The sequence below is a fragment of the Mobula hypostoma genome, chromosome 16, assembly GCF_963921235.1.
Source record: "Mobula hypostoma chromosome 16, sMobHyp1.1, whole genome shotgun sequence".
Lineage (NCBI taxonomy): Eukaryota > Metazoa > Chordata > Chondrichthyes > Myliobatiformes > Myliobatidae > Mobula > Mobula hypostoma.
The window spans coordinates 48,472,671-48,499,591 of record NC_086112.1 but is presented as its reverse complement, the minus strand read 5'-3'; the positions used below and the strand labels follow the sequence as shown (position 1 = coordinate 48,499,591).

The following is a 26,921-nucleotide window of genomic DNA, read 5'->3' as shown; positions in this document are numbered from 1 at the left end:
CCTATGTGCTCTCGTTGAATGGATCTGAGGTTGCCAAGGCCTCCCCAAAGGTACTGGGCATGTGACTATTCAAAGTAGAGAAGGTGTATTTACATCAACATTACTTATCATACTGCACCATGATTGGAACAGCTTTACATATGGTACCGCCATATCATAAGCTTTTGTGCAAAACTTGCATTGTTGAGAGTTGTAATCAGTGCAACATTTGGATTATGCAAAGCTCATCCAAAAATAAAAGAAGTGACAATGGTCCCTCACCTCTATTGAAGTATCCAGTTGTACTGTACCTATGTGTTACCTGCCTGCAGCATCATGAAAAACAATGCAGCCTATTCCACAAGTCACCACCTCTCTCACCCGTCCACTGGCCCCAGACTATTTTTCCAACATTCAGTAGTGGATGTGAGCAAGTAAAAAAAAATCGAGCCCCAGAAACAATCCTCTCCTGGCAGCTAAATTATATTCTTCCCAGTCTTCATGTAAAACGTCACCCCGAGCTGAGATTCAACCTCATATCTTTGCCATCTCTGACCATCTGTTTCCACGTCTGTAGCATTGCCAGATTCTGCCCTCCTCCCCTTCACTCCTGAAATAGCTTTTCTTGGCTTTTATTACCTTTAAACCTGATTATTCCAACAGAAATCCTGCCGGATCTCCATTCTACTATCCCCGTAAACAAAGTCATTCAAAACTCCGCTGCCCGTATACTAACTTTTACCCCAAGCCATTTACCTCGGTTTTCTGACCTTTATAGGTGTCATTTAAGGAAAAGATTTACGCAAGGGCCTCACCACTCCTTATTACTGCGATCCATTTCTATATTCTTACATCTATGCCCCTTCATTCTTCAAACATCACCTAAGTTATTAGCTCCATCAACAATGCCAAAACCTACCATTCTACTGGTCTAGGACACAGCTTAGAATCATTTTTTTGGTCATCTAGCCAATATTTTGTTTCATTTGACAGTTCTCTTTTACCTCTCTTGGGGTATTTTTGTCTTATGAAGATGCTATATTACTGTCAATAATATTGCAGTTATTGTAGCTTGTATTACAATTATTAAAGATATTAACTTATACTGTAGCTCATTGCACTATACAGTCCACAAACTAAATTATCCCTCATTATCTTATTGAGGGGATTTTTGTTTTACCTATGGACAACAAAGATTTTGCTTCCTGAACATCTTTTGAATGTTGGGCTGCTAACCATGAAAATCACCATGAAATTTCCCTATCACGCACCACTTTTTTAAAAAATCAGCTATATTTGTTATCTCAGTCCATAATTCAAATCAGAATAATTGATGCCAAGATTAAGGAGAGCGTTTATGTTGGTCCACAAATCATCAATGACAGGCAATTCGAAGAACTTCTGGTGTGACCAGAAAAAATCGCATGGAAGGTATTTAAGGGTGTAGTTAAAGATTTTTTGTTTGCAATTACAGAGCACCAAACTACATGTAGCTGGTTTACAACATGCTTCAAACATACAAAACTATGAAGTGCAACATGTCACTAAAAATTCATTTTCTGCATTCCCACTTAGACTTCTTCCTTACAAATCTTGGTGCTGTCAGTGCAGAGCAAGGCAAAATGTTTCACTAGGACATTGTGGTCAAGTGTCAAGTCTCAGTTCAAACGAAGATCATCAAGAAAACATGTTTAGCTTAGTTGAACTATTGCAAAGCATCATCGCCATTACATTCAATAAGAAGGCCGGCTGTTGGGCAATGGCATCAGCATCAGACTTCAAGGCAAGTGATCCCAAATAAGAATCCCACTGGCTCCTTGCACACTTTCCATCCGTGCTAAGCTGATAGCCAAGCTCACAAGTCAGCCTTGTAAAAAACAGTTGAATGCTAAAGAAATGGCGAAGTTACCTGCCGATGCGCCGCAAGGACCAAAGAGGAACAACAAACAATTCAATAGAAGTTATTTTTTTGTTTCTTCAAATTCCTACGTGATCCAAGTAGTCTGAAATTATCTTTGTGTTCAGCTTCAAGTGGTCTATCATAAGCAACACTTCCAAAAAAATTTGTTGCCCAGTGTTAAGGCAGATTTCAATGTTGTTCCTAAGCAACATACACACATCTGCTCTTTGCAGGGTAGGATCATTTGATAATGTTCAGTATCAGTGGGGAACAACTTTATACTTTGCTGCCCTTTCTGAGGGAACCGGTGAGAATTGCCCTTCCTATTGCTGAACCACATGAGATCTGCTACCTCAACATGTGCCAGCTATCTGTTCTGAAACTTCAGTACATTTGATACATTAGGGTCACATCCCTCTGAAACAGTGAGCGCTACCTCAAAAGTCAACGTCAATCATCAAAGATCCTCACCATCATGCTACTAACAGTTATTATTGGACAGAATCCTGAAGTCTCATACCACCTGGTTCAAGAACAGCTACTTCCCGTTGGCCATTTGGTTATTGAAGCAGCCTACAGAACCATAATCACTACCTCAGTATAGAGGCATTATGATTACCACTTTGCACCACAACCAGCTTTGGGTGTTTTGCTTCTAACTGTGTCCTTTCTTGTAGACGTTACATATAACCATGTTTATACGCTGTGTATCTGATGTTATGTCCTTGTGTTGCTGCTACAACTAAGTTTTTTATTGCACCTGTGCAGGTGACAATAAACTTGACTTTGACTTCAATTCCCAGGCCGATCAAAACATTTCTCAAGTCACCTTCTTGATTATTCTCCCCTCATTTCTTTTCCCTAATGATTTGGTTCAACTTTGCCACTGTAAGCCGGACCTTCGAACATGGAAAAGCATTAAGGATTAGTCTTTGTTACTTACCTAGCCTGACTGTCTAAAGTGCATCCTCTGTCTGCATATAGTTGATAATCTTTTGGTGTGGCAAGCACTGACAAATCCTCTTAAAAGAATCACCTTGATATGTGTCAAGTTGATTCCAGTAGCCATTATGCAGACAAGTGACCTTTAGTCTCACACAATGCAACCCATTTGTTCTTCTTATTCTTTACTATATAGCGCTCATTGAATTACAAGGAATTAGGCTGCATCGCGCAAATCAAGCAACAGCTGCACATTGACTGTTTTTTTTCTTCATTCTCCTCTCCCCCTGAAAGATTGCTTATTGAGTTGCAGCTCCACAGCACAGCTTACCCTTCTGAACGAGGAATGAAACTCACAGCTCGCTTTAACTCGTCACACAAAATGAGTAGGTGTTTTTTTTTGTTATTTGAAAGCGGCTGAATATGGCTGCTTTGAAGTCTGATCCAGACCATCGCTGTAAATTTAGATACAAGCAGTCTGGAAAAGTGTGATGAACTGATTGGGAGCGACTTTGGAAAAAAAACAGTCCTGATGTTCCTCTGATGACTCAGTGGCTGACTAGAAAAAGAAAGGTTTTGTTCATTTATCTCCTCTTGGTGGCATCTTGCTTACGTAAATTAGCTGCCACAATTCCATCACAACGAGTGATTTCCTTTTAGACCCAGATTCAGGTTTACCGTGTTATTACATACACAGTGAAATGTGGCGCTTGCATTAACAGCTAACATGCCCAAGGATGTGCAAGTGACACCACACATTCTGACGGCAGCATAGCGTGCCCACAACACTCAGTAGAACAACGCAGAGCGCAACAAAACAAGCATCCAACCAGCAGCAGCAAAGCGAACCCCTTTCCTCCCTCCCACGCAGACACACAGGCAGTCCTCCATCCCCAGGACACATTCCACTCTCTGGCCTCCCGGCTTCGGCCACTACGCTTCAACTTCCACACTTCAGATTTTGATCTCTGGTATTGATCGACCCTCGGACCAGCCGATGACTGGACACTAAACTATAGGCTCCAACTCCAGGTGCACGGACTCAGGGGCCCTCGGGCCTCCTCAGGCCTCCTGCGCGCATTGTCATCCAATCCCCAGAACCACCGACCTGTGGCAGCCTGGCATCTACGGATGTCCCTCACCGCCCGTCCATGTTGCCGGACTTTGAACACAGCGCTGCCCACATCACTGGCCTTTGAATGTGGAGCAGAGGCCTAGGCGGCAGTGGTCCTTTGACACCCATCTGCGTCATTCGACTTTGAATGCAGAACAGAGGCCTGACCTCTTACTCCTCCACACCCCTGTCTCTCAACCCTGACCTGACCCCTAACTCCTATTCTGTCCCCCAAAACATCCGTTATTAGCTTCGAAGCAGGTTGGGCATTTTAAGTTAGAGTAAAGCACAAAATGCTGGCTCTTATTTTTAAAGAACTGCTTTATATAACCCCTGAAGAAATACATCAAGGTTGTGCGGTCTGTGAAAGGGCTCTAACTTTTAATCTAATCATTTTGAGGAAGACAGAATGGTAAAAATCATACAGTGTGTTAAACACTGGCAGTATCTACGGATGGGAATAAGCAATCGATATTTCGGGCCGAGTCACCAGTCCTGGTGAAGGATCTTGGCTGAGAACTCAACTGCATATTCCCGTCCACAGATGCTGCCTGGCCTGCAGAGCTCCTCCAACACATTGTGTGTATCGCTCTAGATTTCCAGCACCTGCAGTACCTGTTGTGTCCAAAATCATAGAGTGTTCCTTTCAGAAGCAGCTTTCTAGCAAGCCCTGTGTGCAAGTATGCCTTTGTCTCAAATTTATTCATGGGAAGTAGCTGCCAGTGGGCATTTGACCCCTGAGTTGAGTGAAGTGATGGACTGTACAACTGTGGATCATGAGTCACACTCAAGCCAGACGACTGGTGAAGGTTCTCTGAAGAACTCAGTGAGCTTGCTGGGTTTTTGCAACAATTCAGTAATGTGTGCCCGCTATTATGATATGAGTATTTTATTCCACATTGTCTAACTCAAATTCCCCAGCTGTTGTGTTTGGACTCAAAACTACGTTATTGGATCTATATCCAGGCCTCTGGATGCTAACCCAATAAATTAACCTGTTGTATAGCGGTTGAGAGAGAACCGAACTGGCTTCAGTACATCAATGCAACAGCGATACTGTTTGTAGTTAATTAGTTTGAGAGTATAACCTGTCCAACCCATGGGTGAACAACAGTTTGCTTTAATTGAATATTTTAATGCTGACACTGTCATTGTTTGCTAAATATAAACCCCTAAGTGGCTCAGTCAAATGAACAATGTTTTCTGTGTAATTGAATACGTATAACAGCACCCAAAGCCAAGTTTCAGAACTAAATTTAAAGCTAATATTTTTGCATTAAACTCACAAAATATCACTCCCCAGATCAAATTACAATGTACTTGTTTATCTCTCTGTCAGCTTTCATTTTAAAATTATATTAAAATTTGACACCTGTTAATAATTACCAGTAGTTTTAGGGTGGAACATGAAATATGATACATTCTTTGATATTTTCTCCTCAACTCCACTACAAAGATATGCAGTTGAGTTATTGTTAGAAAGAGGCATGGTCTCTCCTTTTTGGGTGCAAGGATCCTATCTGAAAGGTCAAAAGAGCACAGCCAAACTTTCTCTATGTCCAATAACCACCGACTCTAATTCTGAAAAACTACTCGTTCTGTGTGATATCCCTGAGTTGAATGTCACATTGAAGTGCCATTTTGTGTGCAGTTAATAAAGTCTTCTGTTACTTTGTCTTCATAATAACATCTTTGGAAGTGCAGTCAGCACTTTCTCTGATGTTTCCCAAAATACTATGAGGACATGTCCCTCACATCAGCAAGAGGAAGGAGTGGAAATGGAAGTCATCACTGCCCATATTCGTTCTTGATTCCGAGGGTGTGTCTTCAACTTTACTGGAATGGGCGTGTTGTCTTCTGAGGAAAGATTGAACAAGCTCGGCTGGTATCTGCTAGAGTTTAGAAGAGGGAGAGGGAACTTGATTGAAACATATCAGATGCTAAAGGACCTTCAGATGATGGAAGTGGGATTGATATTGCCACTTATGGGAGAATCTGCAGTGCCTTAAAAAAGTATTCAACCCCCTCAACTATTTTCTCATTTTACTGCCTCATTTTCTAAATTTAAAATATATTGAAGTAGGATTTTTGAACTACTCTACAAAACATTGTGCATCATGTCAAATCAAAAGAAAAATTCCAAAAACTATCAACAATGTACTAGAAATTTAAAAACAAAATTGTGAGGCTGAAAAGGTATTCATCTCCTTCGTATTTACTATGCTAACTTTCCTCAGGTGCATTATACTGTGTTATCTTACCAATTTACCAAGTTTGTTGATGTAGAAAATTGAAGGTTCACCTGTTTTCAATTAATTTATGAGAATAAGTAGCCTTCCCTCTGTAAGGTGTAACAGTATGGTAGACTTTCAGCAGACAAAATCAAAATGAAGACAAAAGAACATTCAAGACAACTCAGGGAAATTATAATAGAGAAGCACAAATCTGGGGAAGGGTACGAGACCATCTCAAAGGCACTGAACATGCCTCAGAGCTCAGTGTAGTCCATCCTGAGAAAGTGGAAAAAAAATGAAACCACAGTCACACTGCCTAGGTCAGGCTGCCCCTCTAAACTTAGTCACCAGGGAAGCATGGCTTTTGTTAAAAAGGCTACTGTGATGCCAGCAGTCACTGTGAGTGAGATGCAGAAGTCAGTGGCTGCAGCAAGAGATGAAGTTCATGACTCCACAATCTCTCAGTCCTTGCACAAAAAGGGTATTTATGGAAGAGTGACAAGGATGAAGCCCTGGCTGAAAAAACACATCCTTGCCTATAAAGACTTTGCAAAGTTTCACTTGGAAGATACTGTAAAGATATGGAAGAAGGTCTTGTGGTTGGATGAGACTAAGGTGTAACTTTTTGGCCTCAACACTAAGCAGTACATGGGGCATAGATCTAATACTGCACATCAGACAGGTAACACCATCCCTATTGTAAAGTATGGTGGAGGTAGCATCATGCCATGGGGATGCTTTTCAGCAGAAGGGATTTGGAAGTCTGGTTAGGATTGATGGGAAAAAATATTGCTAAATACAGAGAGATCCTGGATAAATCCTGCTAGCCTCTGCCAGAGAGCTTAAACTGGGGAGGAATTTCGTCTCTCAGCAGGAAAATGATCCAAATCACGTTGCCAGAGCAACCATGGAGTGGCTTCAAATGAAGAAAATTGATGCCCTTGAGTGGCCCAGTCAGAGTCCCGACCTGAACCCAATCGATTATCTCTGGCAAGACCCCAAGATGGATGCTCCCCAACTAATCTGGCACAGTTTGAGAAAATTTGCAAGGAGGAATGGGCAAATATTGTTCTATCATGTTGGGCATAGCTAATAGAGCAGACTTCTTAACCAAGGATAAGAAAGTTCGCGCGACACGCGACGCTAGCGCTTGCAGTAGTGGGCAGTGACCAATCAGCCCCGTTAGCAATCTTGTTAGAGATCTTTCAGCCCAGGATGGCAGTGCGCAGTCGGACAGGTTTATTTGGTTGAGCCCTCTCCCTCCCAAATTACTTCCCTTACCTCCCCCCTGAGCCAGCTGATTTTTGGGAGCAAATAAACTACTGGTGGTGTAGAAAATTGGAGTGAAATTTTCATTCTAAAGTCCAGTATGGTGATTATTGAAGAGGAGGTGTGAGATAGAAGAGGAGGATTCTAGCCCTAGGCCTATGAACACTTCTGATAAGGTTAATGATGAAGGATTACTATTTCCTGAGTCATTTCACTGTACTAGTGCAACAATGGACACAAACAAGTCCGTCTTTGCAATGAAAACTACTTACCAATGGGTACTACAAGGACTGATGATTCAAGTTGTTCTATTCCATTGTGCCCAATCTGCTGCAAACAACTTACAAATACAGCAATGGCTCCAGCAAAATTGAAAAGCCACTTAACTACAAATCACAGCCATATGACATGTAAAAGTGCTGATTATTTTAAATAGCTACGGAACTCTCAAAACAGAGTAAAGCTTTTGTTAATAAAGTCACAGTCAGGAAAAAGCTTCAGGAAGCAAGTTATTTAGTAGCAAAACCAATGGCCCAGAAAAGAAAAAGTCACACTCTTGGTGAGAACCTAATAATGTGAACATGTAAAATTACAGCTGGTAAAATATTAGGAAAGATGCAGTATAACAAATTGAAAAGGCTTCACTCTCAAACGGTTCAATAAGTTGACATATTGATGACATATTACTTGATGTTGAAGACGTTTTGTCTGGTAAACTGAAAAACAACAGCTTCTCTTTCCAGGTTGATGAGACAACAGATTTCACCATTAGATGTCATGTTGTAGCATTTGAAAGATTTGTAAATGATGGTGAAATTCAGGGAAACTCTTTCTGTTGCAAAGAGCTGCCCCAAACAAGCAAAGGCTAAGATATGTTTAATGTTTTGTCTTCATATCTGGACAAAAGGTCTGTCTTGGACGAACTGTGTTGACATCTATACTGATAGTGCCCCTGGAGAGTCTTGAATCTCTGTGAAAAAAAGAGTATCCTCCATTCATGGGAAAGTATTGAACATTTTGCTGCAGTTTTCAACTTCTTACATGTGTGAGCAAACTTCTTCTTGTTTAACAAGCATCAACAGCAAGAATATAAATTGTCTCATTTCAGCTGAAGGTGAAATCTGTGTGTGCTTATCTCAAGTTCGATGCAGAATTCAGTATTTGTGCGGCAAAAAACAAGCACAAGTTTCACATGCTAGGCCTATATTTGAGTCTGATCATGTCACTCAGTAAGAAAATGTTTTTCTTCAAAGTCTAGTATAAAATTGTGTCCTAGGCTATATTTTTATTCATACTGCTTTGGCTTATGGTTTTCAGTAACTTTACTATTCAACATTGTCTATATATTTTCATATTGTAAATAGCATTAATTAAAATCAATTTACAACTCCTATTTAAATTAAATCTACCAAGTCCACCTTTAGGAAAATTAAATCCCATTTTGTCTTAAGGCACATATTTAACATAAATTTATTATGTTTGCCTTGTGATTTTTTAAAATTTATGAAAGGGAAAGAAAGAGATTAATTTCAAGAGAGGTAAACTAAGCTTAACTACCGAAAGTTTGACTAAAAATTCATTCTCTACTCAAAAGTGCATTGACAATTATTTTTGGGTTATTGTATGTACAACTTATTGATCTCGCTAAAGTACTGTGAGCTGTGGATATAATAGTTTTTACTCAGGGATTCCCTGAGACCTGAAAGTTATTTCAAGGTTTCCTCCAGGGCAAAAGTGGTTACGAAAGGCTGTAATAGAGATTTAACCAAAAAGACTACTGGCTGTAAAAGCTGAGGGACATGGTTCGACTAAGAACTGAGCAAAGGAAGATGAATACTTCAGAAATGCTGACATTGCAGTTTTAAAATTTTTAGTTTTCCATGCTTTACAACTTTCCCTGCTTTTTTGGGCTCAACTGTGAAAAAAAGGAACATATGACTCATAAATAAAAATTCTCAGTTAAATTGTTCAAAATCCCTGGTTGTAATTCTCATTCATGTGAACAAAGGTTTGGGGTTTGAATACTTTTACAAGACACTGTATACATTAGGGCCAATCATAAACTATAGAGATTGCCTATTTATGTGTCTTTTTTCCTCTAAGAGGGTTATAATTGTTTAGAACACTCTGTTAGAGGGTGACAGAGGCAGCTCTTTTGAGGCAGGGACAGAAGCAGAATTGAAGTTACAATCAGATCAGTATGATGTTATTGTATGGAAGAGCAGTTCGACAAGCTAAGTTGACGACTCCTGCTTCTAACTTTTTATGTTTATATATTTTAATCATAAGTGCTCAGATGCACAGCTTTCAGAATAGAAAAAGCTATTGAGATGCTCAAAGTAGGTTAAAAGAGTGCCTTATGCAGCCTTACCCCACATTAATTTCTAAGTGTTCTCCAGCACCTGAGTAATGGATGGCTGTTTTTCTCTTAGAATATTTCAGTCCTGGATGGATAAGTTCAGAATAACCTCAACTTCTTGATAAACCTCACTCTGCAAAGCCAATGGCTTACATGGGTCGCTGATATATTCCAATCTTATCAAAAAGAAATTTTTGTTGATCAGCTACAAGTGGATAAACAAATCCCACTGAATTAGAAAGTAAAAATCTTGAATATTTTTTCTCATATTGGTACTTTATTTAACCCTAAGCATCAAACTTACATTACAACACACACACACACAAGATGCAAGATGAACTCAGCCAAGTCAGGCAGCATCTGTGGAAACGTATAAACATTCGACATTTCGGACCGAAACCCTTCTTCCAGACTGGAAACAAAGGGGGAAAACATCAGAGTAAAGAAGATGGGGGGGAGGGGAAGGAGCACTAACGTGAAGGTGATAATTGAAGCCAGATGGGTGGGAAAAGCAGCCAAACATCCATTTCTAGGACTTTCCATACATTTTCTTTGATCTCTGTAACATTATAATCCTCACCCCCTATTTTAGTTCATCTCCTGCTGAAACTTTCACTTGTGCTTCTGGTAACTCCAGGCCCAGTTATTCCTGTGATCCCCACAATGGATTCTCACCTTCTGATCTCTTTTTAAAGTTACTCCTCACCCATTCACTTGTATCACAGATGCCTGATACTTGACTCCCAAAACAAACATTGTGTTCAGAGCTGTAACAAGAAAGGATTACCAGGCAACAGAGAGAGAAAAATAATCGGTATATGCTCAGGGCTTCCTTGAAGAAATACAACTTTGTTAGTGACTCTTTGGTATCTCTGGCCTATGACCTCTTGAAGTGGAGGTCTCTTAATCTGAGGTACTTCCCAGGAGGATTGACTTTTCATCTACATTTTCCGTGTCTTCTCTGGTGCATGTATCTGGCTACTCAAGTGCATCAAAATGGTGAATATTGAAGAAGATGAATTATTATGAATGCTACAAAGTTAAAGAGATTGCAAGGTCTTTAGCTGGCAGTGTTCCTCATAGTAATGCTTAAGGCCGCTAAATAAAATAGTGCCTTTATAGGCAATGTTTCTCTAGCAACAAAAAAAAACACTTAATATTGCTACTTTGGGTGTTTTGTGAGACCCTTGTGGCTGATGCAAACTAGTGAGTTTATATTTTCCAGTGAAACATCGTTTTCCAAGAAATAGCTCTTGATGTCTTCAAAAATAGTTTCACCTTTGGTTTCTGTCTTAATCTTTTGGGCAAAAAGTTCCTCACTGGCCTGATCATCACTCAAAAACCTAACATATAAAATCAGAAGGACTTCATTGTCATGCAATGTAGTTTCATTGATTTTTAGATTTAGATTAGATTATGAGGACACTCGGTCCTTATTTATTTTCACTTAGAAATGCATGCATTAAAAAATGATACAACGTTCCTCCAGAATGATATCACAAGAAAAACACAGGACAAACCAAGACTAAAACTGACAAAACCACATAATTATAACATACAGTTACAACAGTGCAAAGCAATACCATAATTTGATAAAGAACAGACCATGGGCACGGTAAAAAAAAGTCTCAAAGTCCCAATAGACTCATCATCTCACACAGGCAGCAGAAAGGAGAAGCTCTCCCTTCCATGAACCTCCAAGCGCCGCCAACTTGCCGATGCAGCACCATTGGAAGCACCCGACCGCAGCGGACTCTGAGTCCGTCTGAAAACTTTGAGCCTCCGACCAGCCCCTCCGACGCAGCCTCTCCGAGCACTATCCTCTGCTGAGCGCTTCGACCCCGCCCTGGCCGCCGAGCAACGAGCAAAGCTGAGGACTCGGGGCCTTCTCCTCCAGAGATTCTGGATCACTCAGTAGCAGCAGCAGCGAAGCAGGCATTTCAGAAGTTTCACCAGATGTTCCTCCGTGCTCTCACATCCGTCTCCATCAAATCAGGATTGTACACGGCATCCTACTTGACAAATAACAGACATCACCACTGGAGTGGCCGCTGTGAGCTGCGTCACACCACCATATTCTCCTCCTGCTGACAAGGAAAACTTTATAAGGAAATTTACCAATTTCCCGATTTACAAGGAAAACTTCTTAGCTTGCAGTTGTGTAACTAATTGTTTAACAAAAACTCTGACATTTTGTCAAAACACCTTGATACCGATGAGTGGCTTAAATAGTTTAATATGCACTCTGATTCATAATGGTAGAAATTCCAACAGAAACCACAGGTAGAATCAATGATTCATCTATATTATGTGGCTTGCCAGCTTTTGCAACTAAGTTTGGAATCTCACAGGATGCAAGTAAACTTTTGTCTTTCGTGGCTGCCTTTTTGAAATGGTAAATCCTTCCCGGTGGCTTGTCATTCCTTGCCGATTTATGATGGCTTCTCCTTCAGAAGTAATACATGGGACTTATGCAATGGGGGTGGTAGGCATAAATATATGAAATGAAAGCTTTGGATAGTGAGGCTTCAATGCATTAGTATATATTACGTGTCCTACCATATGTCTTTTCTCTTGGACAAGGAACATGTGCCATGTAAGTGGCATTGTTTGATTATTTTTCTAGCCCCTTAATATTTATCAGAATATCAAAAATGCAAACACAAGAAGCAGTTTGCTAGAGCGTTACCAAGATCCGTCTTTTTATCAAGCTACTTCTAATTTGTTTTTATTAATTTCTTATGCATATTACAGTATACGAGTTTTATTGGTGACTGCAAATTCATGCCTGGTAATAAAAATGGGTGTATATTAGCAATAACAGTGGAGGACATTCCAACATTCACTTTAATGGAATGAATTTCAGAGGTGGAGTACAATACTCTGTCACTTCTCTTTAGCCTGTATCAACAAAGGATGAATTCCAAGGACCTTTATCTGTGCACTGTGACTTGTTTTCAAAATATTTTAATTTACACTATATCATGTTTGACCTTTTCTGTTGAGTTTTCAATAAATAGTTTATTTCCACAATGTTACTGTGTTATTTGTATTATTTTAAACATTATTAATGACCCAGACTTACCCTTCATCTCTTTTTATATTTTTAGTGTGTTTTTTTTACAATTTTAGGTAAAGTCTGTCCCAACATTACTAATACATACCAGTAATTGTGTCGCGTGAATGAACTTACCTGTCACACGCTAGCCTTTAGCCATATTTTCCCTTTCCCACTCTGCTGTTCCAGAGTAACTTGCACATAGTTTCGATATTATTCTCAAGCTCCACTTTTAAATTCCTAACGCCTAGAATTCCTTCAGCAGGGCCTCCTCCCTTCCAGAGTTAGTCATTACAGAATCACAACTGGATTTTCCCCTTCATTTTTCAAATTCTTTCCTAATAGCATTAACTATCCGGCACTCTTGCATCCGGTAGGCAAAACAGTTTACGGAACTCTCAATATGGCTATACAAAAATCAAAGCCGTCCAGTTGCCATATTCAAACTTTAACTTATATTCAATAGTCTATAAACTACACAGTGGGATTCCTGGGGTTTATTTCACCCACCAATTTCCTGAAATGTCATTTTGGGGATGTTTTTGAAGTTCAAAGTTCAAAGTGAAATTATTATCAAAGTACATGGTAACATTTTCTTGTGGGCATACTCAATAAATCCATAATAGAATAATAACTGTAATAGAATCAATGAAAGACGCAACAACTTGGGTGTTCAATGAGTATGCAAAAAACTACAAACTGTACAAATAAAAATGTAAGAAATAATAATAACAATGAATGAATAAGCAATAAATATTGAGAACATAAGAGAAAGAGTTCTTGAAAATGGGTCCATAGCCTGCGAGAACATTTTAATGATGAGAAAGTGAAGTTATCTCCTTTGGTCAAGAGACTGATGGTTGAGGGATAATAATTGTTCCTGAACCCGGTGGTGGGAGTCCTGGGGCTCCTGTATCTTCATCTTGATGGCAGCAGTGAGAAGAGAGCATGACCTGGGTGGCCGGGGTCCCTGACGATGGATGCTGCTTATCTGCGACAATGTTTTGTGTAGATGTGCTCAATCATGGGGATGGCTTTACCTTGAATTGGACTGGGCCATATCTACTACTTTTTGTAAAATATTCCATTCAAGGTGCATTGGTGTTTCCATACCAGGCTGTGATGCAGCCAGTCAATATACCCTCCACTACACATTTATGGAAGCTTTCTCGACTGCCCTGAAGTATTTTGAGGTAATTCTAGTGCTCTCTTTAACTTCTTGTTTTTTTAAGCTTCTTATTTTGAAAATCACAATTAAATATTGGCATAAAGCTCCCCTTCAGGAATTTGACATAACATTTTGTGGAATGAGACATGAATGCCATTTTAATTACACAGTCGTCCTTCGGTATCCGCAGGGGATTGGTTCCAGGACACCCCGTGGATACCAAAATCCACGGATGCTCAAGTCCCTCATATAAAATGGCGTAGTATTTGCATATAACCTACGCACATCCTCCCATATACTTTAAATCATCTCTAGGAGAGAAAAGGTACGTCGCATCCGGAGTTTCTCCGGTTAGCGGACGATTTCCCTCCATGCCTCTCTGACGTAGTGTGAAACCGCATACGAGGCAAGTTACAGCAGTGGTTTGCCATTGCCTTCTGCCGGGTGAGTTTCCAAAGAGATCACCAGCACGGAAGGAAAGCGTGCCGGCTGGATTCGAACTCGGGACCTTCCACACCAAAGTCCAGCGCTGATGCCACTATGCCACCAGCCGGCTTATAATACCAAATACAATGTAAATGCTATGTAAATAGTTGCTATACTGTATTGTTTAGGGAATAAAGACAAGAAAAAAAAGTCTGTACATGTTCAGTACAGACGCAGCCATCGTAGCTCTTCTGGGAACGCTGGTGCTGCCTCGGTATCAGCCAATGCCGATTCTCCCGTGATCTTTAAGTTCTTGAGGCTGTAGCGCTTTACACAGTCAGCCATCCCTTACTAGCCTTAAACTCCTTCCTCTCGCTCACAACACAAGTAGCGAATGAACGAGACACGAGGCGAACAATACTCAAACAACGAGTGCTGGAGAGAGACTGAGTATCTGTGAAATGGCGGGAGGCTACAGCATGTGGTGCCTGCACGTCACTTCATTTGCGTGGATTCAGTGTAGTGCTCGGCACGTGGCAAATTCAAGTTTTGCTTTCTGGAACTTTCTGGAATCCTTTTTTCGAACATTTTTGATCCGTGGTTGGTTGAATCCGCAGATGCGGAACCCGTGGATATGGAGGGCCAACTGTATCTGCATTATTCTATCCTACCACACCCATCACTGTAAACTGTCTCTTTACTACAATCAATCTTGTCTTTTCTTAAAGAAGGTACAGTACTAAAGAAATATCAACTATTTATTTTTCTCTCTTCATGTCTTATTATGTTAGCTTTGCACAGAGAGTTAACAATTAATTAACTGATTGCTGATGTTTTGCATTACAATGAATGGAATGCTATTTCTAGACATTTTTATTTTGCTACGCTATTTGTAATAGGTATCATCAACAGTGACTCACCCAATATAATGTTGAAGGAGATTATAACTGCAGTTTCTGTCGAACTAGTCTGTTTTCATTCAATAAAGCAAAAAAGTAATGCATTCGGTGTACCTCTGACAGCTTTGATGTCCTCAGTCCCTTTGGACAGGAATTCTTCTAAATCCCATACCTAAAATTAAATCCAATTGTTAAAAAATATATTAAATGACATCTACCAATTTTCTATCCATGAAATAAAGTATAACAGCAGCTGCATTTACATAGTGTCTTTATTTACCCTCAGGACACTGCAAAGGGTTTCACAGCATGTAATGAGGAACACAATATAGACTCTGTGACAGATGATAATGACAATAATAGAGACTGCATCATGTCTGAGTGAATTGAAGTTATGGATCTATAGCTAGAGAGGCCAGCATTCAGAAAACTCTATATACACCTTGACCACTGCCTGCAGACACTAGATGCTAAAATGATGGATATTTAACCCTTGCTGTACAGCAGCCCTTGTGTTTAATGCATGCTCCTAGAAGATTGGGGTGCTCTGATTTCCATGTCAGTGCAGTTGAAGCTCTATCAGATGCCAAATAAGGATGTAAATACAAATACCTGCTCATCCTGACTGGTGCCATCATAATAAGGTTGCACATAATTGCTTCCGGGCGGAGCAGACCGTCTCCATTCTTTCTCAAATGTGGATCAGCAACTACAAGATATTACCAGTATCTCCAGCAAGACCCAGAGTTAAACAAGCTCTGGATAGTGCCAAAAAAACACAGAATTCTGAAGGCACACACACAAAATGCTGGTGGAACGTAGCAGGTCAGGCAGATGTTCCACCAGCATTTTGTGTGTGTTGCTTGAATTTCCAGCATCTGCAGATTTCCTCGTGTCCGTGTTTTTGAAACTTCTGAGGGAATTCAGTGGACTTGTCTGTCTCTGTGGAGGGGAACGGCCTGATCCACTGAACTCCTCCAGCAGTTTGCACTTCACTCCAGATTCCAGCATCAGCCATCCCCAGGTTTAGGATGAATCTGATTTTACAGCCCTTGCCTGTCTCAGTCACTAGCTTTCCAAAATGTTAAGACTGCTACCATGGCAGCTGTGCTACTGGGTTTGAACTCCTGCAACCTGCTCCTCGGTGTTGCTTCTCCTCTCTTCAGTGAGCAGCAGACTCCTGCTGTGTCGTGTTTCCTCCAGCTGCTGGTGCTGGTCATACTGTCATCACCTGGGGCCTGTACTCATGCAGCTTCACTGCAGCGTCACCCCTGTTGATGCAAGCCACAGATCATGATCACAAATCCGTAAATGTCATCTCCAAAGTTGTCAAAGTGATTGCAAGCCATGTGAATAATCTCTCAGCGTGCGTTTCACGTATAAGGCCCTTCACTTAAGTACAAAGCAATGGTGCAATATCATATTTCCTTACACTATAATTTTTGCTCATTTTTCTTTCAAGGGCCATTTTAATATCATTGTTACGTAACACAATCAGTATATTAAAACTGGCGACCTGCCTCTGATGAGTACATACATCTAAGTGAGGTGCTGGTGTCGGTGGGTTGGAATCTGCTCCTCGAGAACTTCCTTTTCATCAGATTTAATTACCACCCACACTCAATTCATTCATTAATCCACATTGAATAACTTATTTCCTGATATTGCACGTAAGCTGATCAGTTTTTTAAACAAGAGAAAATCTGCAGATGCTGGAAATCCAAAGCAACACACACAAAACGCCGGAGGAACTCAGCAGGCCAGGCAGCATCTATGGAAAAGAGTACAGTCGACGAAGGGTCTCAGCCTGAAACGTCATAGATACTGCCTGGCCCTCTGATTTCCTCCGGCATTTTGCGTGTGTTGCCAAGTTTCCTTTCTTGTCCAGGCATGCCTAGGTATGTTTAGGCAGGGCAGATTCCACATGGCAGGACAGGTTTTAGAAAGGCTATGAAAGCATCATGCACGCACCGTTCTATGCATTGTGTTTACATGTATATCGGTCTGCAGTCACATTGATGCACACGCTCTATGTGCACAGCATATTTGTTGACGGCACTACATCGATTGGCCTAATCTCGAAAATAACAAGGTGACCCTACAGGGAAGAAGTTATCTATCTGACACAGTGGTGTCAAGAAAACAACCTCCTCCTCAATGTTGCAAAAACAAAGGAGCTGGTTGTGGATTACAGGAGGAATGGAGACAGGCTAACTCCTATTGACATCAATGGATCTGGGGTTGAGAGGGGAAACAGCTTTAGGTTCCTCGGCATCCACATCACCGAGGACCTCATGTGGTCTGTACACACCAGCTGTGCGGTGAAAAAGGCACAAAAGCACCTCTTTCACCTTAGACAGTTGAGTAAGTTTGGTATGGGCCCCCAAATCCTAAGAACTTTCTATGCTGCATCACTGCCTGGAATGGGAACTGTACCTCCCTTAATCGCAGGAGTCTACAGAGTGTGATGCGGACAGCCCAGCGCATCTGTAGTTGTGAACTTCCCATGATTCAGATTAATTTCAAAGACAGGTGTGCAAAAAGGGCCCGAAAGATCATTGGACACCCGAGCCACCCCAAGCATGGTCTATTCCAGCTGCTACCATCCAGAAAATGGTACAACAGCATAGAAGCCAGGACCAACAGGCTCCAGGACAGCTTCTTCCACCAGGCTATCAGACTGTTGAACTCACACTGATTTGTGTGTATTTCTATGTTACATTGACTGTTCTATTTACCATAAATTATTATAAATTACTATGATTGCACATTGCACATTTAGACAGAGACATAATGTAAAGATTTTTACTCATCATGTATGTGAAGGACGTAAGAAGTAAAGTCAATTCAATTTAATTCAATATTGTGTGCCCTCATTATAATAAAGTAATTGTATTTTCAGGAGTATTTGTGATCGCAAAATGTCTTATCAATGTTACAACAGCTGTTATCCCTTCAGTTGTATTTGTGGTGAGAAAACACTTAATTCTCAAAGACCAAGCATAATTCCTCTTAATAAGAAAGCCTTGGTAGAGATGGTGCTCGGTACTCGGTGTTGGGGAGCTGGTCGGAGGCTCGAAGTTTTTGAACGGACTCGGAGTCGGACTGTGGTCAGATGCTTTCAGGATGCTGCATCGGCAAGTTTGCGGTGCTGGAGGTTCACCGTCTGCATGAGATGATGGGACTTTCGAGAGACTTTGAGACTTTTACTGTGCCATGGTCTGTTCTTATCAAATTACGGTATAGCTTTGCACTGTTGTAACTATATGTTATAATTATGTGGTTTTTGTTAGTTTTTAAGTCAGTTTGTCATGTGCTTTCGTGATATCATTCTGGAAAAACATTGTATCATTTCTTAATGCATGCATTACTAAAATGACAATAAAAGGGGACTGCGTGTCCTCATAATCATAATCATAATTCTACTTTGGGTGTAAAATTGGCAACCAAAACAAAACCTGGGCTCCTCACATTTGCTGCACAACATGCACTGTCAATCTCAGAGTTTGGCTTCCAGGTACTTGGAAGTGAATGCCGATGATATGGTGAGAGCAGAAGGATCATGTGATAGACTGCTACTTCTGTCTGACCAGTGTGTCAGGTTCTTCAAGTAAAAACAAGAAATCCATTGAATACCCCAATCTCCTATCAGCCATAAGATCTGTGCCGCACAACGATAGTCTTCCTGTATTGATACCACCAGAGACGTGGAGTCTAGAGGAGGCAGACGAAGATGCCATGATGCACAAGCCAGGAGTGGAAAACAACACTGTTACTGATATGGATTTTGAATCCTTTATGTCAAGTGAGCCTCATCTAATAACTCAATCTGAATTGAATGATCTCGTCAGAGACTTGTGTTTACCAAAGGCAAAAGCAGAATTACTGGGTTTTCAAGACTGCAAAGATGGAATCTGCCTTCACAAGGCACAAACATTTCTGTGAAGGATTTCGATATTTGAGACAGATGCTTCCTAGAGTAACTGATATCAAGATATTTTTGTTGGTCTGCAAATCAAGCAGGCCATTAATAACAGGCAATTTGAAGAAATTCTCGTGGGACCAGAGAAAATCGCATGTTGTTGAAAATTTTCTTGGCAACTACAGAGCACCAAACTATGTGCAGCTGGTTGACAACATGCTTCAAGCATACAAGACCATGAAATCTTGGTGTTGTCAGTGACAAGCATGGTGAAAGGTTTCACCAGGACATTGCAGTCATGGAGAAATGGTATCAGGGCAACAGGAATCCATCAATGCTGGCTGATTATTGTTGGACTCTTAAAGGGGAGCCTCAGACACTGAGTACAAATGAAAATTATCGACAAATCATTTTTAACAGTTGAACTATGACACTGTTATGTAATTAAATGCATTATATTCAATAATAGTTAATTTCCTGTTTCTTCAAATTCCTACATGATACAAGTAGTCTGAAATTATATTTGTGTTCAGTTTCAAGCGGTCTATCATAATCAAAAATAAAATTCTGAGAAAGCAACACTCGCAAAAAAATTGCTGTTCAGTGTTATTGTCCACTAGAAATAGATTAGAGATATACAGCTTTTAAGCAATGTCAGTGGCAGAAGAGAGGAAATATTCCAGAGCAAGACGCAGAGATGTAATATATACCCTTTCGTGTCTTCCTTCCCTCTCCCCAAGTTTCATCTGCACTTGGAGACAGAAGACCCTGCGGATGCTGGCATCTGGAACAACAAAAGAAAATCCTCCTGGTGCAAGGTTTTGCCCTGAAATATCGAGAATTCCTTTTGCCCTCCAGTTGCTGCTCAACCCATTGTGTTTCTCCATTAGGTTCGTTGCCTTATTTTTTCAATCCCCCTCACCAATCTGGGTTTTATATTTCACCTGGCATGATGTAGTTATAACCTGCAAATCATTATTTAAAACGAACTTCAATGCGAGGAAACTTGCACGAAGCAGCCAGGAAATGGATGAATTGGAGGTGGTGAAGATGAGTTTTGGAGGAAGGAAATCTTACCTCAATCAAACACAAAGGTTCAGATTCAGATTCATTTACTTATCACGTATACATTGAAACGCATATTGTTTACGTATCGATGAGTTCACGGCGCTAGCCAGGCGTTAGAGAACATTTCGGGAGTGCAGTGTTATGTGTTTTACTGGAACGGGGCTGCACGAGGACATACCTGATCAAACTTTTCCATGGACAGCTTCCAGACCGTACGGGCTGACCGGAAGTGCACTGAGAGCGGTAAGCCTAAAGGTGTTGGGGGCTTACTGTTCTGGTTAACAACGGATGGTGCAATCCGGGTCATATTACGATCGAGGAACATGTTTGTAGACCGGATATTGAACTTTATGCTGTTGGACTCCAGCCATATTCCACCGAGATACGACACTGGGCATCACGGGAGGTTGTTCCTGCCTGTGGCCATTGAACTTTGCAGCTCGTCCTGTGGAGGGTCAGACACCTTGAGCCAATAGGCTGGTCCTGGACTTATTTCCATCTGGCATAGTTTGCATATTGCATTTTGTTGTTTGATTGTTTGTGGTTTTTGTATTGCTATATTTATGCTCTATTCTTGGTTGGTGCAGCTGTAACAAAACCCAATTTCCCTCGGGATCAATAAAGTATATCTATCTATCTATCAACCAACACAACCGAAGGATGAGCTGGGGACAGCCCGCAAGTGTTGCCGCACGGTCTGGCGCCATGATAGCTTGCTCACAATGTTCAACAGAACACAACAGGCAACGAAACAACAACAACAACAAAATGAATCCCTTTCCTCCCTCCCTCCCACCCGCCCACACACAAGGACAGCCCTCCAGACCCAGGACAGGCCTTCGGGCTCCAGTCTCCAGAGTCTGCCATTGGACTTCGTTGTCCAGACTTCCAATTAATCTTTGGGCTTCAATCTTCAGTACCGATGCCTAGGCCAGCTGATGACGGTGCCTTGAACTCTGGGGTGGGAAAGAACTTGGGGAGGGTAAAATGAGAAACAATACATCTCCCAACCAGAGAAAGTCCACAAAAGCCTGAAGGAGGCATTAGTGGACGTAGAGCATCTGATGGTGGCAGGAACAGAGATGCAAGGAGAACACAGAGCGACAGGAAAGCGTGGGGAGGGGGAGAGGGCAAGTCACAAAGAAGAATGTAAGGAAAAGCAAGTAGCAGAAAGCAAGAGACACTGTCATTTAATTTGATGTAGATATACAACGAATGACGTCAGGTGAGGATATGAATGAGATTCCAAATGAAAGCACAGTAGTCGATCAGGAACTGACTACATTGCAACTTTTTTCTTTCTTTGTCCGTCGCTAGGCCAAAGAATGTTGGAGAGTGCTTTAATAAAGTGCCCCTGATGCATTTTTCTCATCTGCGGATGAATAAGAATGCATATTCATTTATAAGTTCAGGCCTGAAAATTAAAAAAAATTAATTTGAACAAAGCAAATGTAATACTCGCATTATAAAGAACAACTAGCATTTGCAAACTTTTGCTATCCATTGCTCCCCAGTGTTGATTAAACAACTATTTCTTTCAGACATTGTAGCATTTCATTAAGTTTATGTGTATAAACATTTTGTTTTATATAAATGTTTGTTGTGTTTTATAGTTTCAATGTTATTTGGGTATATTTCTATGAGGTATTAAATATTGTCTCGTATACAGTCCAAACATATACCCCAATAACCCGCTCTTTTGTGTAGTATATCATCCAAACAATTCCAGAAGGAAAGAAGTAATTTGAACATTGCAAGTGTAATATAAAATTAATTAGACTCTGAACAAGTTGACCTGTGCACGAAAAATAGAAAGATTTTGCTCTTCTTATTGTATAAGTAGCACTAATTCAACTCTCTGTGTTGAATTAGTGCTGATTATCACCTACAATTAGAAATAAAATAGGCTGCTCTGTTCATGTGTACACATATGGATTGTCCAGTGATTTGTGGTCAGTAACTTACCATCATTTTTATTTGAATGATTTCTCTTAGGTTTCAGACATCTCATACCTACCACATATGCGATGAAAGAATTTGTTTTGACTGCTATAATAACAAAAAAGGTTACTGTGTATAAGGTAGCAGTGGATCTGATGGAACAGTGAGCAAGGAGGGAAGAGTTCAAACGTGTTATTCACATACTTGAAAAGCCAAGAAGACTGAATGGTAATTCATTGCTTTATAATAGCATGTCTATTGTGGGGGGGAAAAAACTGATGCAATCTGCTTAGAGGATAAGATCTAGAAAAGATGAGTCAGCAAAATGCTTCATGCACCTGAGATTCAAAGTTAAACACATAACATCATTCATGATTGTTAATGTTATTGGCCAATTGTGGTAGCCCGGACTTAAAATATTATTATAAAGTAACTTGATACAGTTCCCAGTTGTAGTTTTTAATTTTCTGCTGTCCATTCTATGGTAAAAAATTGGTTATTCAGAACTCCACAAGATGGTTGATTCCACTAACCAGCATTACAGAGGGAGGGTCAGCGACAAGGGCAATGGGCAATGTAAGCAGGTAGGTAGACGGAGATGATAGGCCAAGACATGAGCCAGGCCACGGGGGGGGCTATGCAATGGGGTGGGCTAGGCTGAAAGAATGACATGGCCAAGGGAGGGGCAATGATGGTTGAGGGTCAATATTGAGAAGCAGACTATGGGAAGGGCTGGCTTAAGAAGAGGGTAAGCGCAGGAATGGGGTTGCCAAGGGAGGGGAAGTGATAACGATAGGGCTGAGCAACTTAGGCAAAAGGGATGAGCCAGACTGTGAGGAGGACCAGGCAGACTTGGAGGTAGGCTCCGGGGAGTGGTGGTGCCAAGGGAGGGGCAAAGTAGTCAGAAGTTCAAAGCAAGAGATGGGGGAAGGTCCAGTCAGTCAGAGTGGGTTACCTTGGAGACGGTGCGAAGCAGGGAGGGGCTGAGGAGTCAGCCTGAGGTTGGTTTCGAGGGAAAGCCGGGGCTGAGGGGGGTGCTGGACAAATGGTGGCGGCTGTTCTCAAAGAGGAGCCCTGCCAAGGGAAGGGTTTGGGTGGAGCAGGGCCAGGCCAAGTGAAGAACCTGACCAGATGAAGCCTGAGGCTGGAAGGGAGTCGTGCCAAAGCAGGGTTCGCATTGCGGGAGCACCCAGGCCAAATCTGATCAACGTGCACCTGTCACATCTGGTGTATGCTGAATAACAGAGCTTCTGCTGTAATTGGTTAAACTACAGAGTTTATCTTGTTCAAATGTCATTTGCACTTTTAGCTAAGCCTCAAAGGTCACAATTATTAAATAAAGCACCGTTATGTCTCCAGCACCAGAATTATATGGACACGTCATGAAAAAGTACAGAAATAAAACTGTGCCTGCAGGGTGCAGTGGACACAGGAGCTTGCCAGGACTGGAAAATTGTAGCCTTGAGGAAAGATCTGTTCAGTTACTTTGCAATAGAGGAGACTGTGGGGAGACTTAACTGGGGTGTGCAAAACATAAAGGCCCTAGACAGAATAAATAGAAAGGAGCTATTCCTTTGGCAGAGGATTTAAAACAAGGATGTAAAGTAATTAGCAAAAGTATTAAAAGGGAGATGAGAGAAATAAGCTATTTCAGTTAGAGAGTGGTAGAGGGTGTGGATGTGCACTCAAAGAGATGTGACTGGCACAGTTGCTGATCAAGTCCTGGCAAGTGGGGAGTAGCCCAGCTGGGTTGAGCGGCCTCTTTCTGTGTTACAAATTTTCTAGGATGCCATGTGAATGTAGTCTGTTGATTTAGTTTTTAATCTTCCAATACTCCCTATAAATCTATACTTGGTGCATTCTACACACAACTCCTCTCTCTCTCTCCAACTGCCTAAAAGAAACTTTGGAGTATCTTGTGAGGAATCAAAGACACAAACTCAATGTCTAACTGCTGTTCACTTTTTATACCTGCATCAACATCCACAAAGAAAAAGCATATGCAGTGAATTCTGATAGATTGGTCCATCAGTTAATTTGGGATAACTCTCAAAGAGCAAAAACTAATTGAGAAAATACCCGGGATTCCCTTTGTTTATCTGGGACACCATGCCACTTAAATAGGACAGAAGACTATTGCCAAACAGGTTCTCATTAGCGTCAGTCGCATGAACTTGTGTGGCTGTTAGACACCACACCATGCTAAGAGCGAAGAGTTTTTAAATAGTGTCATTTGTATGTGTTCAAAAAGCAGTGGTTTTTACCACTGACAGATGGTGAGAAATAAGTAGCAAGACAATTCAGATTTGTTTTACTCACTGAGGTTTCAGGCTTAGAGATGCTGGAAATGGCCGAGGGTGAAAACAAAACAATTTTACTGCTTTACCAAGTAGGGACTACGAATAATTTGAAGGCATCATCAATCATCTTGACTGTTACAATGAAAAGGAATATTTGGAGGATACAATCATCAAAAGATTGTATGAAGGCAGTCCATTATCTGTATTAGGTGTCTGCTCAAATTTTGTCCATCGACAGTCAATCAAAAGAGCACAGCAACATGTTGGTTGTCTGTCATACCCAATGATCACAGTGATACCTGTGTATGAGAGTTTTCAAAGTGGAAAAGCCGTTACACTGGACAGTTCCTCTCCCTTAGCTTTGGACGTCTGTGTCCAGTGACACAAGTAGTCATCACAAACTAGGGTCTTCCTTGGTTGAAGTGGATGACCCTGACTTCCTCTGTGCCTTATCATGCCCTTTGCTCTCCACAAAGCATTGCAGAACCATCTTCTTGGCTATTGGATCTCACTGTTGTTCTCATCCATCCAACCTGCCGGAACTGCCTTCACATGCTAGGACAGGCATGTCCCTTTTTCACCGGGGTATGAGGCCCGCCAGACACCCTCAGCTGGTTTAGCCCACCTGTCGAAGCAGTGTCCCAGGGTATGGCTGCTATCGCATGCAAATAGCTACTTGGGGACACAGATGAGAGCTGAATATCTGGTGGACACCAATGATGAGTGTGTTGCCTTAGAAGGGACATGACAAGCCCCTTCACCAGATTTGCTACCCCTCCCTCGACACCTCAAATATGACATCATGCACTGGATGAATTCTTCCATTGATAAATATTAGGAACTAATACACATTTTATAGTACTTTAATAGCATTGGTAGTGTTCTAATTTGTTCTGCATTTAATTTAAATACAGAATTTGTAATTCATTTAGATGATAATTTGTCTTTTTAATACCTTTTTAACTATTTACATGAAACTTCCACTAATTGGGGCAGCTGTTTAATTGAGCCAAAATGTACTGGTCTCAATCTGCCACAATTAACTGGAATCCACTGTATTCCCAGGATAGAACTTTGCTTAAAAAGCTGTTTGCAAATATAATAACTTTATTTACTGCAAAGATTATTTAAGTCTGGAGTTTTGATAAAATTTTTAGTTTCATTGACAAAGCTATTTGAAAACAAAAGAGCTGCTTTTAAATATTTAATAAATACTTGTAAACTTATAAGTAAATGACATTTAGTTCAAATTTAATAAATCATTGTTTAGCTCATTATTGGCACAATTCCTCTATAATTTATAGAGGGTTAGTGTCTGCCTAGCACAATGGAATCACAGTCTTCTCTTATCCTTGAAAGAGGCTGCATTGCATGACTCAGAGGAAAGTTATAAATTGCTGATTCCAGTATTTTATGCAAGACTAGTAATAACTTTTTAACATTGCTTAATTCATTTTTTCATTTAAAAGTTCTGGAAAGTAGAAGCACAAATCTATATAAATTCAAGCTGAAATACTACATTTTATAGCTGTTCATTTCAAAGTTTAAAGTAAACTTATCAAAGTACATATACATCACCATATACAAACCTGAGATTCATTTTCTTGTGGACGTACACAGTAAAACTGAGAAGCACAATAAAATCAATGAAAGACCGCACCCAACAAGATGGACAAACAGCAATGTGCAAAAGACAATATACTGTGCAAATACAAAAGAAAAAAAATACATAAATAAGCAATAAATATCAAGAACATGAGATGAAGAGTCCTTGAAAGTGAGTCCATAGGTTGTAGGAACATTTCAGTGATGGGGCAAGCGAAGTTACCCCCTCTGGTTCAAGAGCCTGATGGTCGAGGGGTTACAACTGTTCCTGAACCTAGTGGTGTGGGTCCTGAGGCTCCTGTACCTTCTTCCTGGTGGCAGCAGCAAGAAGACAGCATGACCTGGATAGTGGGGGTCCTTGATGATGGATGCAGCTTTCCAGCGGCAAAACTCTGAGTAGATGTGTAGATTTTCCATTCAAGGGCATTGGTGTTTCCATACCAGGCCATAATGCAACCAGTCAATATACTCACCACCACAAATCTACAGAAGTTTGTCAAATTGTTGGATGTCATGACAAACCTCCACAAATTACTAAGGAAGTAGAAGCCCCACTGTGCTTTCTTCGTAATGGCATTTATGTGCTGGACCTCTGAAATGATAACACTGAGGAATTTAAAGTTGCTGACCCTCTCCACCTCTGATCCCTTTATGAAGACTGGCTTTCCTTTCCTCTAAAGATACAGCTGCAATTTATCTGGCAATTTGTTTATTGCTTTAAACAATAGCATTTGCAG

General features: G+C 40.8%; 1 protein-coding gene and 1 long non-coding RNA gene across 4 annotated transcripts in view; one reads left to right on the top strand and one right to left on the bottom strand.

Moving 5' to 3' along the window:
• The window catches only part of LOC134357390 (guanine nucleotide-binding protein G(I)/G(S)/G(O) subunit gamma-7-like), a 347,522-nt gene extending 324,841 nt beyond the window's left edge, over nucleotides 1–22,681 (top strand). For all 3 annotated transcript variants that reach the window (XR_010020614.1, XR_010020613.1, XR_010020615.1), the window contains one exon: nucleotides 22,334–22,681. The gene's annotated coding sequence lies outside the window, so the exon portion shown is untranslated. The remainder of the gene's footprint in view (nucleotides 1–22,333) is intronic.
• On the bottom strand, nucleotides 11,151–16,502 carry LOC134357574 (uncharacterized). The gene is made up of 3 exons (XR_010020658.1): nucleotides 16,483–16,502; nucleotides 15,463–15,520; nucleotides 11,151–11,884 (listed from the first exon to the last, which is right to left on the bottom strand). It is a non-coding gene; the product is annotated as an uncharacterized LOC134357574 (long non-coding RNA).
• Nucleotides 22,682–26,921: the final 4,240 nt, after the last annotated feature.